This window comes from Leptinotarsa decemlineata, unplaced genomic scaffold (genome assembly GCF_025532065.1).
Source record: "Leptinotarsa decemlineata unplaced genomic scaffold, Ldec_3_MD MMD2_tig00001719_RagTag_RagTag, whole genome shotgun sequence".
Taxonomy (NCBI): Eukaryota; Metazoa; Arthropoda; class Insecta; order Coleoptera; family Chrysomelidae; genus Leptinotarsa; species Leptinotarsa decemlineata.
In genome coordinates, this window is record NW_027412569.1 from 2,526,814 (window position 1) to 2,546,501 (window position 19,688).

The window sequence follows — 19,688 nt, forward strand, 5'->3', positions numbered from 1 at the left end:
TCAGTATGACGATAACGTACAATATGACGGTGATGAACCTTCTGGTATATCCATCGTTCAATTAGAATCACAATAATGAATGTCTTTTCATGAACCTGACGCGAATGAAAAATATTAGATTGACGATATAACCGTTATTTATGTGAATGGTGATATCCCTGTAGAGGTCAACATAATTAACGCTACATGGTTTGACACTCAGTACATATCATAATCTGTTCCACAGAGAAAACGGGATGTGTTGAAATATTCTCAGAAAAGATTAGTTTTTTTGTAAATGAAACCTTCTAGCTTTCTAAATCTCCATTATTATATAGAAAGTTGTGAAGTGTATGTTGATTGGTAAAAAAAGAGCTGAAAGGGTTTTTTCGAAATAAAACTTCTTTATGCGTTACGGGAAGTGTGATCGAGCGAGGCAAACGGAACTTGAGAGAGAAAGACAGAGAGAGAGTTACGTTACATATACTAATGTAGGGGCAAGAGAGTGAGCACACATTTATTGTCGAAGAATTAGGAGGAATTTATCATACGTTGCGACTAATTTGAGCAGGATATTCCAACGTTGATTTCGCGTCGAAAGATGGACACCTCTTGGTGAACCTTCTACAAGAGGTATTAGAACAATTGATGCAGATTTCTCTAGATATCTTTCTAATTTTCATTCAAAAACATGTGTATCTCATTTGTCATACTATAAGCCTATTGTCTAGGTCCAACAATCAACCACAGTAATCACCAATGTATCCGATAATGAAAATAATAATTAAAAATGAAAAATCTATTTAAAAACGTTAATTTATTGATTAAAATCCATAATAAACCCGAATATTTGTTAAAAAGTAACAAACATACATATAGATGGAGCTATGGTCGTGTATTCTGAAACACCTTCCTTTTTTTTACAAATTAAAAAAAAATTGCCTTTTTCAATTCAAAAGAGATTCCTTTGGCTGGGATCAAATCAACTAGTAGTATAAATGTTTTATAGTAACTGTTATTGAGACAGAATCATATCGTTTCACTGAAATCCGTAATTTCATGCAGTGAATGAATCGTCTTTGAAAGTTATTCAATAACATACTGATGAGATGATAATGTTTTGTAGCGCTTTTATATATGATATTTGTTTGAATAGTTGAAGTATGGAGTGAAAAATAAGGGATTTTTGGTTATTATAAAGTAGTTGTTTGGGATGGACTTCGTGAATATATTACTTGTATTATGAAGTAGGAACCATTTTGCTATATAGTATATTGGTACGGACAATGTCACCTATGAGAAAATGCTGATTCAAAGAAAAATTTTTATAAATTTCGATATTTATTCGAATTTTTTTTTCAAATATATCTTATTATGGTGGAGTGAGTCTATTTCCATTCTAGAAGCATAATAATATACATTGTTTTCAGTAATGTCCGCATCATATGGAAATTCCTCTTATAATAACTAAGATTGCCACAGTGTTGCAGTCTTAGAAAAAGAAAATCATCTCCTGAGCTTAAATTTCCTATGATTATTTGTTTTGTACGATAGCTTTTCTCGAAAATCGACTTTAGCTTCAACCTCTGTTGCCATCGAGATTGCAATAAAAAAAAGTACTCGTGTGATTCTCGTTAAAAAAATTCGAAAGTGGGGTTATCGTGATCCAGCTACATCAGATGATTTTGATGTTTTCGGTAAATTGTACCACCGTTGCGAAGTAACATTCAGCGCCATCTACATGAAACTACTTCATTCCAGACATGTTTTTTTCGGAATAACATCACATTGAATATATATTTTCCTACAAACTCGAAATAGAGCTGTTGAAATTGGGTCATAGGAGTTGCAAAGTTTATTAATTTTTGTCTCTGTTCAATATTTCCCACCCTGTGAAAGGTTTGAGTCGAAAATTAATACTCATCATAATGGAGACAAACAAGTACAGTATGTACTTGGCAATAGCAAAGTCATCATTAAGCGTAAAATAAATTCAAGTTACCCCTCACGAAAAACTCATTTGTTTCAATGATTTGATTTGGAAGCCCTTGATCGAAATTTGTTTTGAATCCATATGATGTTTAAATCTGTTTAAAATCTGTTTAAAATCTGTTTTTCCGTTAACCAGCTGTCGCACCCCTACGAACGACAACCCTCAGAAGTCGAAACTTGTGCGAGCTAAGGATTAACGAGGTCTTACCTTTTAACGTGTGATTCCTAACACGGGTTGGACGGTAGCAAGTGAAGATCGATCGTTCGGACTAGGGCTTGAACCACCGACCAACACGGCAGTCAATTCGAGTGAGTGAACAAAGCACCCACGCCGAACCGCTTGGCTACCGGCTGGTAATTGACTAGTTTCCAAAATCCAAATTAGCATAGCTTTTTTCGGTGCTGCACTAAAAACTTGAATTGGTCCTGAAGTTAGGTTCTCAAATGCGGTTGGTCATGCAGGTCAACTATTTGTAGAATGTCAGTTTCTTCCAATTATTCTCTATTCGAAATTCCCAGTAAAACACTCGTCCACTAAGAATAGTTGATCACCACTTAAAAAAAAGATTCACGACTAAAAACAGACCCATCTCTTTTTCCCTGTGATATAATTTCATTTTTATCATCGACACTACAGACACACTAACCACGGGAGTATGTTCACATAAAATTGAGGGGGAAATCATCTCATACCCGTTAACATTTTCAATTTTCAAAATTCTCACGAATTTTTTTTGAGGAATGGAGTGTTCAAAGGTGATCATTTTTCAGTAATTGAAAAGTAACAAAGAAAACAACGAAGACATATTCTAACTAATAAATACAGTTTATTGCATGATTTTCACTATGAAGGGTATCACAAAAAACGCGAGACGTGTTTCGCTGTATAATAGCTTCTTCAAGCACTTGAGGAAGCTATCACAGATTGTAAACATGGAAAAGAAAAATCAAGAAATCCAGAACATGGGTCAATTACAATGTTTTTATTTAAATATTTTTTTATAAAGAAAATGGATAGTTTTTAAAACGTCACCAGATGATACATATTTATTTTTGTATGCAAATTTCATACATTCAAGTTACTGACAATTTACATTTTTTTCAAGAAGCTAATTCACCAAATGCAGTTTCTACATTTGTATTCATTTCAAAATTTAATATTCTGATTATTTTATAGATTTGTAGAACATAAAAATCCTAAATAAAAAACTATTTCAAGTATAAATTGTCCTGTGTAGAAGGTAAAAATCCTCAATAAAAAAATATTTCATATATAAATTGTCCTTCTCAAAATATCTCTCTATTTTCTTATGTTCAAATTATTTCAAATCTGTCAAATTTCTTGAATGGAAGTTGAAAATTTCTGATGTTCAATAAAGGGACTTGTCTGACAGTTTTAATTTTTTGTCATCGATAAGTTTTACATATCAATAAACTGAGTCTGTATGAAAGTTTTCTAAACTATTGTAGTTGAGTGAAATGCTTCTGAAGGGCAACCAATTTCAAGGTAATCTCATCAAATTAATTATTTTTCGAGAATAAACTCATGATGATTCACTCGACTTTTCATGTTTTGAACTTTGATGGGACTCATTATGCAAAAGAAATTTGCATTACTCTTCCATTAAGTCTCTGATTCTGAGACGTTAACAAAGCGACAATTCCAAATGAGTTGATTAATATGCTAATTTGTTCTCCTTCCATGCTGCTGGTTTCACTGTCATTAATAACAGAAACTGGTGCTCTATCAATATTTTCGAATGGAAATGTTTCATCATAATAAGGGTTGAAAGCGACACTGTTGGAAGTGACGCCATTATTTATCATTCAACTACAAATTGGGTCAACTCCTTCTCTTTTATGAATTCTCTTTCTTTCGATCATTGCATCCAACTTCTTGAAGTGGAGATTGGATGACGAAGGGGTATTGTTTGTGGCTGGAGTATTATATACTGCTGTTGACGTCCTCAATTTTTTACTAGCAACTTCAAATTTCAAACAATAGAATGAGAATGTTAAAAGAAAATAGTGATATATGACGAGATTTGACCCCAAATTTGGCAGCACTGAGGCGAAGCATTGTCTGAATGAAATTCAGTTTCCACACGACATTCCGTTTCTTCCTTTTCAAAATCATGTTTGGGTGACTGACTCGTTCCGAAAATACAAGATGATTCAAAGGCCAATTTCGAAAGCGGCTTTTTTCGGTGGAGTGAACAGAAGACGACGCGACGTTCATTTGTGACTGAAGGTTTTGTCACGTTCCTGATTTCTGACATTGAATTGACCAAATTTGTATTGGTAATTGTTATACAGAGACTTCATCGAAGTCAGCAACGTATGGAATTTATTCAATCAGTGGCCTATTTTCATCATAATCAATAGCAGGATTCTGCTTACGGAATTGAGTCGATAGGATTGAAAATAACGTTTTGAAATAGTTTTAGAATTCAATACTAGGAATATTTCTAACACTTGAAAAAAATATTCGAATATAATGAGAAAAATCGTTTTTTGAAAGCTATTTCGGCCTTTTTGTGGGTAGCCTTGCCAAAATATCGAAGTTTTTATAACTTTTTGATTGAAAAGTGGGCCAAATATAAGCAATCAAATATTCAAAATTTCGCTCAGTGAGCGAAATTTGTATAAAATAAAACTAGATTCAATTTCATGTGATTGGGATTTGAATTCAACTGATGTAAGTGTCATATATTTCAATTAACTTAATAACTGTCAATCAGTTATTGATAAAGTTGCACCAATTCAAGTCTGTAACATTTCATGGTTTGACAACAAAATTCATAATAAAATAAAACAACGTGATCTGATATATAAGGATTTTATTAAAACTATTGAGGTGAATAGAAATGTTAAATGGAAAGAATTTAAGAAACAGAGAAATTATGTAGTAAATTTATTAAAGAGGAAAAAAGAAAAATACTTCCTCGATAAAGTAGATATGTATGAAAATAACTCTCAACTGATGTGGAAAACATTAAAAAAGCTTATAAACATGAATTGCCAAAACTTTCAGAGCTGTAAAGAATTTAACTCAACAAACCAGATGTATATTGTTAATAATAAAACTGAAATAGTAAACGAATTTAACTACTACTTCATTACTAGTATTCAGCAAATTGTTGAAAGTATAGATAATGTTCAAGATTGGAAAGTCAAAAATTATAATCTATTTCCTGATTTTTCCAAGTTTCACATATTAACAATTAATGAATTACGTCTAACTCCTCAGATAACAAAAACAATGTTCATGAGATCTCAAATTCCAAAATGCTCAAAGTCATTTTTGGACATGTGGACATATAATTTTAAACCTTGTAAATACTTCTTCAAACTTCTAAAATAACAAATCCTTTAAAAGTTAGTTCTATAGTTCCCATTCAGAAGGTAAGCAATACAATCAAGGCCAGTAAATATAGACCCATAAATACATTTACACCAATAGACAAAATTCTTGAACTAGCTGTTTATAAGCAGGTACTTGATAACGTTGAAAAAATGAAATTTCAAAAAATAATCAATCTGGATTTTTTTTTTAATATTCTTATGAATCCGCATTACAACTCACTTTATCTAAATTCAAAAAAGAAGTTAATAGCAATAAATTTGTAGTAGCTGTTTTTCTTGATCTGAAGAGGGGGTTTGAAACAATTGATCGTAATATTCTTCAATAAAATTAACAGGTTATGGCATTGATGGTGATGTTTACCTATGGTTATCTGCCTATTTATCCCATAGAAAGCAAAAAGCAAATAATATCTCACAGGAATTGGATATACATATAGGTGTGCCTCAGGGTAGCGTTTTAGGGCCTCTGCTTTTTATCTTATACTTAAATGACATTAACTTGTTTACAAATGTTGATTTTATAAATTCATTTGGAGATGATACACTATTGGCATGCTACGATACAGGCTTAGATAAAGCTACTGATAAAATGAATGCCGCGTTAAAGGATGTAAATGAGTACCTCATGACAAATGAATTGAAACTGAATAACATAAAAACTAAAGGAATGATTATTAAAACAAAATATAAATGAAATAACCTTGATTTAAATGAAATAAATCTACTAATCAATAATGGAAACATTGAAATTGTGTTATGTATCAAATTTCTTGGATTCCAGTTAGATAATTTATTACTTTTTGGCAATCATCTCGATTATATGTGTGAAAATATCTGAAAAACTATATTTATTTACAAGAATTTCTGATAATTCATCCACAGTCTGAAATTACTGTGTACAATGCGATCATCCAACAACATTTTGATTACTCCCACACAGCACTAGATATTCTTGGAATATTCCCTGTATATCATAAAACGAACGTATATATTCCAAATATTCATAGAATATTCTTGGAATATATACATACCTTTAGAATATTCATAGAATATGCTTGAATGAATATGGCAGGATTATTCCCGAAAGAATGTGCATAGAATGTCTATAAATGGATTATTCTCCCTTGAATATTCTAAGAATATTGTCGATCGAATATACCATATGGTATATTCTTAGAATATGTCCCCACGGTATATTTTGGAATATTCTATACAATGGAATTTTGAATTATCTTATAATAACGTATTCAAATAATTCAATATTATTAAAAACAAAAATATTTGAAGATCTTAATCGAATGCATAACCTAATGTATATAACCCTGATAGTGTTAACCAGTTTTTGAACTCAACGCAAAGATTCTGGATGAATTGCTCCAACAGCAACTGTTGGAAACGACAAAAAAATTTGAATGGGCCAATAAATGAACCAATTGCATCAATAAATTGGTTAATTCTCATCCAATTTATCTTTTTGTATTTGAAATTATTTAATTACAAAGCGAAAAATCCTGGAAACAGAGAAATGGGGAAGTGAATAATTGGAGTAAACGTTTCTCATTGGTCAATTGAAGTGTAGCGCGCGACAGTCGAATAAGCTCTGTGAAAGCGGCTGTCCCTTAATGCATGGTACATTTGCGTTTGCGTTAAATTCGACATTTGATTCAACATGGCGGTTGACGTGGCAGGTTCGCGTGTGTAATGCATGATGTGTTGGTGTTATTATCAAAGTATAATTCTGTCACGTTCAGTGTACCATTTATAATTTGGGGTTGTCCAATTTGCAGTACAGCGAATAGTTTGATTGTGGATCTTCAAACAGGAGAGTTGCATCTATTCAGTCTTCAAGAAAAGTAAGTAAAATGCAATAGTATCGATAGTAAACTGAAAACGTAATGATTACTTTTCAACAAGACAATGCAAGTTGCTCTCCAAGTCATAAAATGTTGTAAATGTTCATGAGTAACCTATGCGAAAACTATCTATTTGATTTTTATTCCAGTTTTATTGTGCCACTTTCAAATAGTGATAATGAACGTTAATGTACATTTTGTTCCAGGTATTACTATTGAAACACTGGCTGATGCATTGTTGGACAAATATAAGGAAAACTATTCTGGTGAGCAAAGTTTGAATAACTTTAAGTAAGTGAAATTCATTGAAGAACCCATCATACCACTCATTTTAAATACTTCATTTGTGGGTTAATTTTTCTAAGTGAGAAACCTAACCTAACCTATTTCTTGATGTAATACACTTTTTCTTTTTCAATGAAATGATATATTAATTATTTTTTAATTAGTGCTGATGAATTCACAGAGTTGTTAATTTTAGTATATTTTTTAGTATACATTTGTTTGAGAGTAGGAACATCCTAATTTGAATACATTTTTAATATTTGTAATATGACAGTATTCAGAAATATTTTATTCAGTGAATAAATATTTTGAATTAGATTTTTTATTTTTAATATTGGTTGAAACGCCAAATATTTCAGTGTATATTGTTTTTAAAATATATTTGTTTATGAATATTATGTGTTTTATTACTTGTGTGAATCTTGTATCAAAATGCAATATATACATGCCTAATAGCGGTTACTCGTCACATTCTTGGAATATTCCAAATATTCCTAGAATATTCATAAAATATATTTAAAGAATATTCTATGGTGTTTCTCTATTGTATATTCCTACAATAAACTAAGAATATCCTGAATATTTTATGAATATTCCTCGGGTTCTATTCCTGGAATATTCTTAATAGAATATACCTTAGATATTCTAAGAATATTATAAGATATTCTAAGAATATTCCCAAGGAATATTCTTAAAATATATCAAAGGTTCGCCAGGAGCACTTCCAGGGAATATTCTCCAGAAGATATATATATCCATGGCATATTCATAGCATAATACAATATCCTTAAATGTATATTCATGAAATATACCTGGAATATCTATTGCTATGTGGGCTGTGCTTCTATTATTTTCTTTTTAATCTAAATCAAACATCCCAATTACAAAAACTTCAAAATCGCGGTATGCGAATTGTTCTAAAAGTGAATAGATTCATTGAAATTGGAATTATATTACAAACTTTGCGGTGGATACCAGTTTCTTCACGGTTGTATTACTTAACTATGACATTTATATATAAAATTCTGAATAACTTATCACCTTAATATTTTTTTGACTTTGTTAGTTTGAATTCGGAAGTGCACATATATGCCACAAGAAATCATACTAATTTGCATTCATGCAGAACAAATTGAAGAAGTGCCATAAATTCTTTATTTTTCAAAGGGTTTGTCCATCATTAATTATTTTTAAAAACAGTTATTGATATCAATCCATAATGCTAGATAGAATAATACTTGGTAAGATAATATTAATGAATATATTATATATTTGTATGTTTTTTTCTGCTTTTTATCATTGTATTGGAGCTGCACCTATATTGAAATGTATTTTCAATAACATATGTCGTTATTTTTCGAACTAAAATTTTTTATTTTCAATTTTGTTCTATATCCACATTACAAGTTTTTATTTATATAATTATTTTCAATGTTAGTAATATGTTTTATATAATATTGTGTATTAGGATTACCTATTTCAATGAATATATTCTTCCTCAATTATGATCAAGGGTTCATTCGATTCGGAATGACGTCTAGCAACCTTTGAAAAATTTTGAAAGGGGCTCGAAAAAATTGCAAAAGTTATAAAACAATTTAGTGAAGAAAAAATTGTTTTTTTGCAAGTATCTCGGAAAATGTTAAAGAAATCCTAAATTTGAAAAAAGATTCTCTTCTTTTTTGATATTTTTCTTTTTTTACACAAAAAGTGACACATGAGGTTTTGTTCTTTTGGTAGTATTTGTTATGTTTTGTTTTGTATCGGACTGGTTAAATAATAACGCCAAGGTTTGAACACTTGTTGACTTTAATGTAATGATAAATACTTTTGGAACAATCAGTATATACCTACTTACATCCAATGGAGGCAAGTACTGCCCAGCTCGCAATATGCATTGACCGGTTTAGGGACGATCACCGAAGTGCAACGTTGTCAACTCAATTGTGAACTCCCAACAAAAATCTTCATTGAAGCCTTTCAAGAAAAGCTCCAAGAGGTGAACTGAATTTGGCGTTTTTAGTTTAAAAATCATCAGGGGTTTTATGTAAATTCGAAACTTAGTTGATTAACTAAAGTATATCTGATAAAATAATCATGCGAAAACTTTTTTCCATGCATTTTCGTTCATTGAAGTGTTCAGAAGGTATGTGAATTTTTTTTCTTGATAATGATATTCAATCGGTCAGCGCGTGCGGTACGGGCATCGCCTCTTTTTAGCGCTATTTTCGCCTCTGAATTAAAATTATAAATATTGGTGATAGAGTTACGGAAGGGAGGAATTTTTTTAGTGAATTTTCTCCTCTTCAAGCATCTCTTTTCAAATTTCTGATATCTTTAATATTTTTCGAGATATATGAAAAAACCAAACCCCCTTTTTTACTGAGTTGTTCATAACTTTTGCACTTTTTTCGAGTTTCTCTTGAAATTTTCCAATAAGTTGCTAGAGGTCATTTCGAATCTAATGAGCACTGGACAGAAGCCCTTGGACAGAAACTCCAGAAAAAGGATCTTGTGACCCTGACTACAAGCGCCGACGCTTGGGAGTAGGCAAATTGACTTTTGCAGAGATCAGCGACGAGACCTGGTGAACCAATCGAGACCTCGGTGTCAAGTCACAAAACCCTTGTAGCATGTCACTACCTATGAAGTAGGAAGATTGAGACCCCAGTGTAGTGATAGCTTGAAAATTGCTTCAAAGTCGAAGCCGAAACGTCGTAGTATCAGAAATACCAGACGCTGTTCAACCCGGACTGTAAATTTCAATAGAGCCTAGGAATATGAACTAGCTGCTCGCAAATCAGATCCAGTGTCACCCCTCCTCAAACATTACCTTTAAGGAGGTCTCACAATAAGCTTCGAAAACGCCAAAACCATTGCTACTGCTCTTCAGGCCAGAATAATTCGTGGAGCTATCGAAATTGAAAAACTTCCCAACTGTCTGAACAAACAAGATGATTCACAGGTACTACCGCAATCATGGAGGTCATTATTGTCTCGCCACACATCTCAAGGTAACACGTCAACTAGAAAGTCAAGAAATCATTTTTGGAATGTCGTGTACCTTCACTAATTGCAATACCTCTATTCTTTACATGCCCTGGAGCATCTATCTGTATCTGTAGAGTAGGCAGGGTGAGTATAGAATCACAGCACTCAGGCCACATGTGACCCATTGTACATCCTCCCGAGGAGTTGTCCTCCATGGTCATCGTCCATCCTGTCTTTTTCCAGGAAGGTGGACAGGTCACTAGGAGATATCTCTTTTATATTGGCAGGTGTAGGCCAAGACTCGCCAAACTCACACTCTCTTTGGCAACATTGAGGTGTCTCACGGTGGCCTCCGCTAAGATTTTGGAAGGTGCAGCGATATTACTGTCGTTACGGCTTCTTCAGCCTTCTTGGGGTTCACTCCGTGGAGGTGCACAAGTGAGGGAGCTTTTCTGCACCGGCAGCCGGTTCCTTGCCTTTATTCAAGGTGAAACTCTTGGCGCCTGCTGCAGAAAGTGCCCTTGCTGTTGGAGGTGATCTGCTGTGTCCAGCCTCATTCCAAGCGGTAGATTGGGGTGGACATTTCTATTCATCCCAGTCACCGCTTTAGATTGAGGTGAGCACTTCTGTCCAGCCTGCCACTGACCAGGAGTTCGGCGATCCCGTCCGTAAGGCCACATTGGCTTCCCGGACAGGGCCTCCACTCCCCTGGTCATTCCCCTATCCACCACCTGGGGACGCGCCCGATAGGTAGCCCAACCCACAGGATACTGAACCCTAACAACTGGGAACTCTGGGAACTGAACAAAGTGAGAACAAACGTCAGGTAGATTACAACCCTGTCATCGAGTCTTGTGAGTTCAGTGTTAATTGGTTCTTGAAAATGGTTTCAATGCAAAAGTTTTCTAATGCCAATTGAAATATTCCAGAAAAGGACACCATAGCTTGTGAGGAAACGAGGGAGAGAGAAACATATGTTGTTTTCAGCGTGCTGATTTTTTATTTGATGAACGATACTCAATGCCACATACCCAGGTGGAAATGTTGTCCAAATTTGTACCCAGTAACATTAGATGCTACTGGGTATTGACTATAGACTATTAAATTTGAGACATAGAAAATGAAAAACAAAATTCTCTATGTTTTCATACCACTTACATTTGTAACTATCGTTACTGCAGTTTCGTCTTATAAGGACATTTTCAAAGAACAATTCGACTAGATGAAAACATAGGAAGTTTTATTTGTCGTTCTTCATTACGATCTCATATCACGTAGTAACGGCTTCGTTCATCAATTTATAGTTTGAGACAATTTGCCAAAAACTAATTTCCCGCCCTATCATTCTAACAAACTCAGTTATTTCCTTTCTACAGTAACTCACACCTTTCATTTGTTTTATCAACCGAAGCACCCACATTTGAAACGGAGGAAGATGAATTGCGAACGTTTACGAAACATTCTAGGTACCTATTATCTTCCAGTCAGTTAATCAGAGATAAGAATGATTTAATCGAGTTTCGTATTGCTGCCTACATTTCTGGAATGAATAATTTGCATACATGTATATATGGGATATAAATTATATCCAACATTCACAAGCAGCGTGAACTAGTTGCAATTGCTTGATTTTTTTAAAAACAAAGCATAATTATCTACCAATAATATGGTGGTTAATTATGAACTTGAGGATGTTTTGAAAGAATGTGGTTTGAAGGAGTTTCTTGGTGATATTCGGAAGAAGAAAACAATAAGTACGAGATGCAAAGAGAACATTCATGAAAGAAAAGAATATTCATGACAGAGCATGAAAATAAAAAAATATACAGGTTAATTGATCTGTGAAATCAAAATGAGTCTGGAGGTTGTATCGAGGAAAGATACCTATGTATAAATAGTTTAAAGAATATCTAACTGAAAAGTTGGGAATATTTTTTTAAATAAGCTTGAAACAATAACGAACTAAAAATACTAATATCATTGTGAAAAAAGCGACGGGAGCTTGATATACAAAAAATATGGCACAAAGCACTCACGCTTCATTCACAATAATACTATTTATTTTTCGTTCGTTATTGTTTTAAGCTCATGATGGTAAACGACCAGATGGTATGTCTCTCATAACATGTAATTACGATAAACTTTTGGTATGGGACTTCACTTGCGTTGACACGGCCGCGGCTTGCCATCCAGCCGTTAGTTCGAAGTCTGCTGGAACTGCAGCATTGTCTGGCGAGAAATTGAAAAAAAAAAAAAAAAACTTGGCAACGACTATCTGTCCCATCCAGTAGCGGTTGAAACTTTTGGTGTTTATGGCCTGGAGTCTGTTATTCGTTCATGAACTCAGAAGGAGAATAGACCAAGTAATGAAAGATCACCGTACTATCTATTTTTTATAGAAAGAATTAGTATTGCTATTCAACGTGGCAATGCTGCTTCGGTCCTTGGAACTATTCTTCCTTCACATAATTTTGATGAGATCATGCATTCCCCTACTTTCAGTACGGAACTGAAATCTCTTCGAAACAAGCCAAGATAATGTGGATATTCATCAGTCTCCTATCAAGGTTAATTCACAAGCGATTGATCCACCTTCTTCTTTTTCACTGCGGTCAGTGGACTCAGGTCATTCTTGACCCCCCAAATGTGAGTTGCAGTCCTCGTAGTTCTGGTTTCCTTTCAGTGGAAGAGCTTCATGAAGCAAGAGCCAAATCGATCCCTCTACGAAACCCTTCTTCACTTGGAAGGATCGATCGCAGCTTGAGAAATGGTTCTTATGGAGATTCTTTGGAACGTGTTCTTCCTTACGAATCAGTAGAGAGTTGTCCTGAAAATTTAGAGGAGAAAATTGGATTGAATAATTTAGGAAACACTTGCTACATGAATAGTATTTTACAAGTGTTGTTCATGACGAAGAATTTCAAGAACGAGGTTTAAATGATGAACGAGAACGGGAATGTTTCCTACTCATTCATCAAACTCAAACACCTGTTCATGCAGCTGCAGTTTCATGAGAATGTAACATATTACCCTCCAACCGATTTCCTGGAGTCTTTGAAGTCCACTAGATACTCGTTAGGATAACAAGAGGATTGTTCTGAATTCTTGGGTTTCTTGTTGAATACTTTTCGTGAGAAAAACAATAGCAAAATCAATACTCCTGACCGCTCTGAATTGAATGATTCCGTACAGTCCATCTCGTCTTGTGTTTGTAAATCTTTTGCTGGAAAAATCCTCATTTGTTTACTTTGTAGTAAATGTTCAAGAGGTAGAAAAAACTTATGTGAATTTCTGGAACTTCATCTAGCTTTTCCTTATATGACTAATAACCAGTCCGTGCAAAGCTTATTGTTAAATCATCTGAAAATGAAATGTTCAACAGGTGATGATTGCTGTATTGGCAAACATGCGCCAAACTAACTGACTGTCATAAGGAAACAAGTATAACTGAGGCACCAGTCAATCTAATTATAACACTGATGATCTTCAAACAAGACTCAACCTCTGACGGAAGAAATAAACTCTTTGGAAGGTTCGAAATAGATGAACATTTCAATCTAGCAGACCACTATTATAATATTCATGCAGTCATTGTTCACTGTGATTCTGGCGTTGAATTTGGTCATTATTACGCCTTGGTTAAAGACGAAACGGACTGGTTTAAGTTTGACGATAGTCGTGTCACGAAGTATTCTGGCGATGCATTGAATCTATTGGAGCCTCTGTAGACCCCTTCATTTTGTTCCATAAGAGAGAGGACATTAGTAGATCAAGATCTTCATATGATGTGGTCCTGCAGGTTTTTTCGACTTTTCCTGCAGCTGAAAAAGCAAATGCGCCACTGGAATCAATGGAGTCGCCCCGGAGCGCCAATTAATTTTTAATGTTTGAATTTCTTCAAATCTAGTTTCGGTAAAAAGAACCTATGTGTTATACCTGGCAAGATTTCTATATTATTGCTTTTCGTATCCCATTGTCTTGGTAAATTCCTCATCTTGAAGTTGCATTTGGATCTACATTGTATCAACTGCTTTCTGTATGCCTCTAAGCTTTTGAATTCTTCATCGATTATGACATCTTCTTCGGAAACAAATGACCTTTCAATCACTGAATCAAGTTCATATATTCATTAATCTTCATCTTCTGTTTCAACAAAGTTGAAATGTCGTACTGCTCATCTTCTGGGCTGCTAAGCTCTTTTCACGAGTCATTACAAATACGAGTAAGCATTTTTCTCAACAGCTCTCATTATTTCGTGGCTAACGAAGGATTTTCCTTCATATCCAGTTCTGTCACGGTCGCCAATTAATGTTATGGAGTAATCTCAAGAAAGAATGAGTCTTATTTGTTACTTTATGGAAAATGTGTATTGACCATTCTATAACATTTCAATCTGACAGTCGGTGTGGTATTTGAAAAACAAATAAAATGAAACTTCCTTCTCTACTATCCGCAACAGCAGCTTCAGGGTATGCTCAGGGGCGGGGCTCCATACATGAGAATGATACTTCAAAGATGGTATGATATGAGCTTTATGAAGCATCAAATGTTGCTGAGGTGTGTATAGTTTTGTGGTTCGGAACAGTCTTCCGAGCTTTCAACCTCCAACAACCTCATCCAAGCAGATAGGGGAATTGTCTGTCCTGACATAATTATATCGGATTTGAAGACATTTATCTATCTAGAAAAAACCGATGCTTTGGTTTCCGTGTCATTGAGTTGATTTTGGTTAGTTCCACCTCAGTTCAAAATCACTTCCAGATCAATGAAAGTGCAGTAGGTGATTATAAAGCAAACATCTGGTTAACGGAAAAAAATAATTTTTTATACACCAAAGAAGGTCTGATATGAGTTTTATAAAGCATCAAAAGTTGCTGAGGTGTGTACAGTTTTTTGGTTCGGAACAGTCTTCCGAGCTTTTAACCTCCAACAACCTTATCCAAGCAGATAGGGGAATTGTCTGTCCTGACATAATTATATCGGGTTTGAAGACATTTATCTATCTGGAAAAAACCGATGCTTTGGTTTCCGTGGCATTGAGTTGATTTTGGTTAGTTCCACCTCAATGCGAAATCACTTCCAGATCAATGAAAGTGCAGTAGGTGGTTATAAAGCAAACATCTGGTTAATGGAAAAACATAATTTTTTATTAGGGCCGCTTCGATGGTTATAGGTTGAGACCGCATATGCTGAACATGCTAACAACAAGTGCATTAGAGACTCAGGCGCCACGCGGCTGGCCCTGCACTTTGTGTCAGGATCCTCCATACTCATAATGCGACTGCGGTAGACCAAGATGTATCATCATCATTATTAATATTGCTTTCATAATATTATTATCAAACTAATGTTTCCAATGTGAGGGTCACTTGAAAGTAGGAAAACTGTTTCGAATATTGTTTCAAAGAACAATAAGGAATTTTTTGTTTTTTGGTTATTCAACCTTCCACAATGAACTTCCTCATCACACAAAATCTAAAAGGTGAGTCTCCTGCGTTGGTTGTTGAACTTTTATGACTTCGTTAACCATTCATGCGGGAATGCAAAATTCAGAATTGAAAACTCCCCTAACCTAACCTAACCTAACTTAACCTAACCTAACCCAACCTAACAAAACCTCACTTGTCCTAATCTAATACTAATGATAACAAGCTGCTTTGATGTTCACAACTGATAAAAAAAAATATAATCAAATAATACCACACTTTTCTGCGACTGGTACACACTGTGGCATGAAATTGGACCGATTCACGACCCAAATCCAACTCTTCACATGAAATAATTTGCTTTCAGTGGCTCTTGGTTAACTCTCAGGAGGACATTGCCTTCTGTATTCATTCAAGTTCCCTGAATATAAAACTAATGGAAAACATGAAGCTGAATCTAATTTCTGTAATTCAGTTGTGAGGTTTTATTAGTATTTCTTGGAAAACGAAAGAAATAATATATTTCAGTCGTACACTGCACCATTCTGGAGGCAATTATGGCTTCTCTTCAGTTTTAAATGGAGAGGATACGGCATCATATTATCTCTCACGGGATTTGAGTAACTACGGGATGTTTTGTCATGAGTTTTTTTCTTGCATGATATAACTGAGGAAGAGATTCACCTCACACTGACTATAAAAGAAGTAAAGAAGGTTGAATAGTTCATATGCGAATCTATTCTTTTTTTTGGATTGTCTTCAACACCAAAGATTTTGGAATTCTCCTCCTAAAAGTTGGAGGTAAAAAGTTTCCTTTCAGAAAATCCCCAGGTTCATCGTCTTGCAATTGACACAGTTGCTGATGAATTACTTTGATAATTAATGAAAAATTTGTTGAAATTTATTTAAATTTCCGTTGAGAAATCTATTGAGACCTATTTTCCCGGTAACCACCTGTCTCTCTCCTACGAACGATAACTCTCAGGAGTCTGAGGTTATCGTTCGTAGGAGGTTATATTTTACCGGAAGAATAATGAAAAACAACAATTGAAAATATATTTGAACGACAACCCTCAAAAGTTAAATTGTGTTCAAGCTGAGGATTAATGAAGTATTACCTTTCAACGTGCGATTTTTAGCATATTTCTCAAAAACAATGAAGACAAAACTGTAGTGTCAGATGGATCGGGATTAAATGAGTTGCGGTTTCTACCCAAAACTTCGTATAGGCCAAACGGGATGAATATTTTCTCAAAGAATGAAAGAACACACACATGCTACATCTTGGATGTGGCATAAGTTCAACCATTACTATTTTCATTTGAAAGAGAGGTTTGAAACCCAATACCTGGACTCTGGTGAAATTATCAGTCATTAAATAGGTGTAGTTTCTTTTATAGTCACCAATTATAGTAATAATAATAATAAATTCATTGCCCATCAAAATAACAAGATAATAACAGAAAACAAAATACAAGGGAGAGAAAAATAAAAACAATTTGTATTTGATTGCAAATGGCTTTTGGTTCAGATCGCGAATTTGCATTCGCATCTGCTCTTCCACCAAAGCCGAAAATGTATAAAAATAAATAAATAAGGGCTTGAAGAGAAGAAAAAAAGAAAGAAAGAACGAAAAAAGGAAAGAGAAGGTGATATAAAGATAAAGATATATGAATAGCTAAAACCTTTTCCAGGATTCTCGGTGCGGACCTAGTTATTCTGAATTCTGAACAGATGCTGTTTAAACTTACTTTTAAAAACAATTTCTGACATGTTAAAACAATTGTTTTCCCATTTATGGAGATAATTTATTGTGGAGGAGATATTTTAGAAGAAAGATTGTGTAAGTATTTCCTTTTTATGTACAGGAATGTTTAGCACTGTCCTTTTATGCAAATTCAGGTTATAGATACCTGTTCTATGAGACAAATGATCACATGAGTAGGGAGGAATCCTATTTTTGAATATTTTTAAAAATGTGTATGTTGCATGAAAACGTCTACGATTGAACATATTCAACCACTTCAAATCTGCTAATTAGTGTGAAATTCTGAACCTAATAGTAACCTGATACTAGAGTTTTGAACTTTTTGTATGCGACACCTGCCGTTCTTGTCTAAACATGAATGATAAACAGCGTCACAGTGGTTGAAATGAGATAAAACTAATGAATCACATAGCATTTTCTTGACATCTACATCCAAATATTGTCTATGGGGATAAATGACTTTCGATGATGAATGAGCAATTTTAAATTTGTAGGTTATATGTTCATGAAATCTTAGTTCATGATCTACAATTAACCACAATTTTTTTGAATACGGTCTGAATTGTATCTCAGAGTCTCCCATTTTCAAGCTGAAGTTTTTTACTTCTTCCCTGATGCTATAACTTCTGAAAATAATAGCTACTGGTTTGTTTGGATTGATTCTCAAAATATGGTCACTCTGGATACTTTTAGAATCGTATTTGAATCAAAATTTATATGGGTTACTTCTTGACCTATATCTGAAGATTTGAAAAATAAATATATTTGATAGTCATCTGCATAAAGGTGATATTTACAAGACTTCACCTTCTTAATAAATGTGGCAGTATAGAGGGTATAGAAAAGTGGGCCTAAAATGCTGTCTTGGGGAATTCCTGTTTTAAATTCTCTCCAAATAGAAGAAATATCATGAATCTGTACTTTTTGTAATCCATAATGTAATAAGATGATATCAACATCACTGATACATAACTGAACCCAAACAAATGTAATATAGCACAAAGTATTTTATGATTGGTGGTGTCAAATGCTTTGGAATAATCCAACAGAATCAAAATGGTGGCTTAATTTTTATCTATAGCTTTAATTATGTCATTTACGATCTCTAATAATGCTGTTGCACAACTGTAACCTTTTCTAAAACCTGAGTGTTTATGTGGCAGAATATTGTAACGATTGATGAAATGGCGCATTTGATTTTCCATTACATACTTACTCTTAATTTTAGAACATGTCGGGAAAATACTCATTGACCTTAAATCATTAAAAGTTTGTGGTTGATTATTTTTTGGTGGTGGTATAATTTTTTCACATTTCCATGCATCAGGAAAATAACTTTGACTTATGCATTCGTTTATCATCTGAGTTAGTACCGTTTAAATGAAAGGACAACAAATTTTTTTGATAGATATATTGATTTCATCTACCCCATATGCTTCTGATTTTATGCTATTTATGATGCTGAAGATTTCATCTTCAGTAGTTGTTGAAAAACTGAGTTGATCACATATACCTTATTTTCTGTTCGTGCTATAAAAGCGCAGTAAGTCTTCATCCGGTGGGATATCTCTTTGAGACATAGCTGAAAAAAATCGCTAATAGCTCCTATATTTTTCAAGTTTTCAGGAAGTTCTTTATTTTTACTTCTCGCAACTTTTGATATCTCAAGTTCCTGCCATCTACCCTTACTATCAGTATTACATAGTTAGTAGTTTAAGTATGCCCTTTTCTCGTAGTGTATAGCTGTATTAGTATAATTGCTCAGTTAGTTATAGCACACAATGGTGTGCTAGTTTTGACTTCTTGAATCAATTTCTGCATCAGTCTTATATTCTAGGTTATCCAAGAAGTGTAATTTTGTTTCTTCAAAGAGTTTTTTTTTTGGTGAATGACAATCAAGAGTTTTTGTAATGAAATCATTCATGAGATTTAATTTAACATCTTTATCTATCTCTATCAATATCGATGTGACTAATGTTTCTATAAGTTATCTTATATTCAGCCAGGCCAGCGTAGATATACGAAACA

General features: G+C 33.9%; 1 protein-coding gene across 1 annotated transcript in view; it reads left to right on the forward strand.

Annotated features, from left to right (window-relative positions):
* The window catches only part of Nmdar2 (glutamate ionotropic receptor NMDA type subunit 2), a 521,025-nt gene that overhangs the window by 36,679 nt on the left and 464,658 nt on the right, over nucleotides 1-19,688 (forward strand).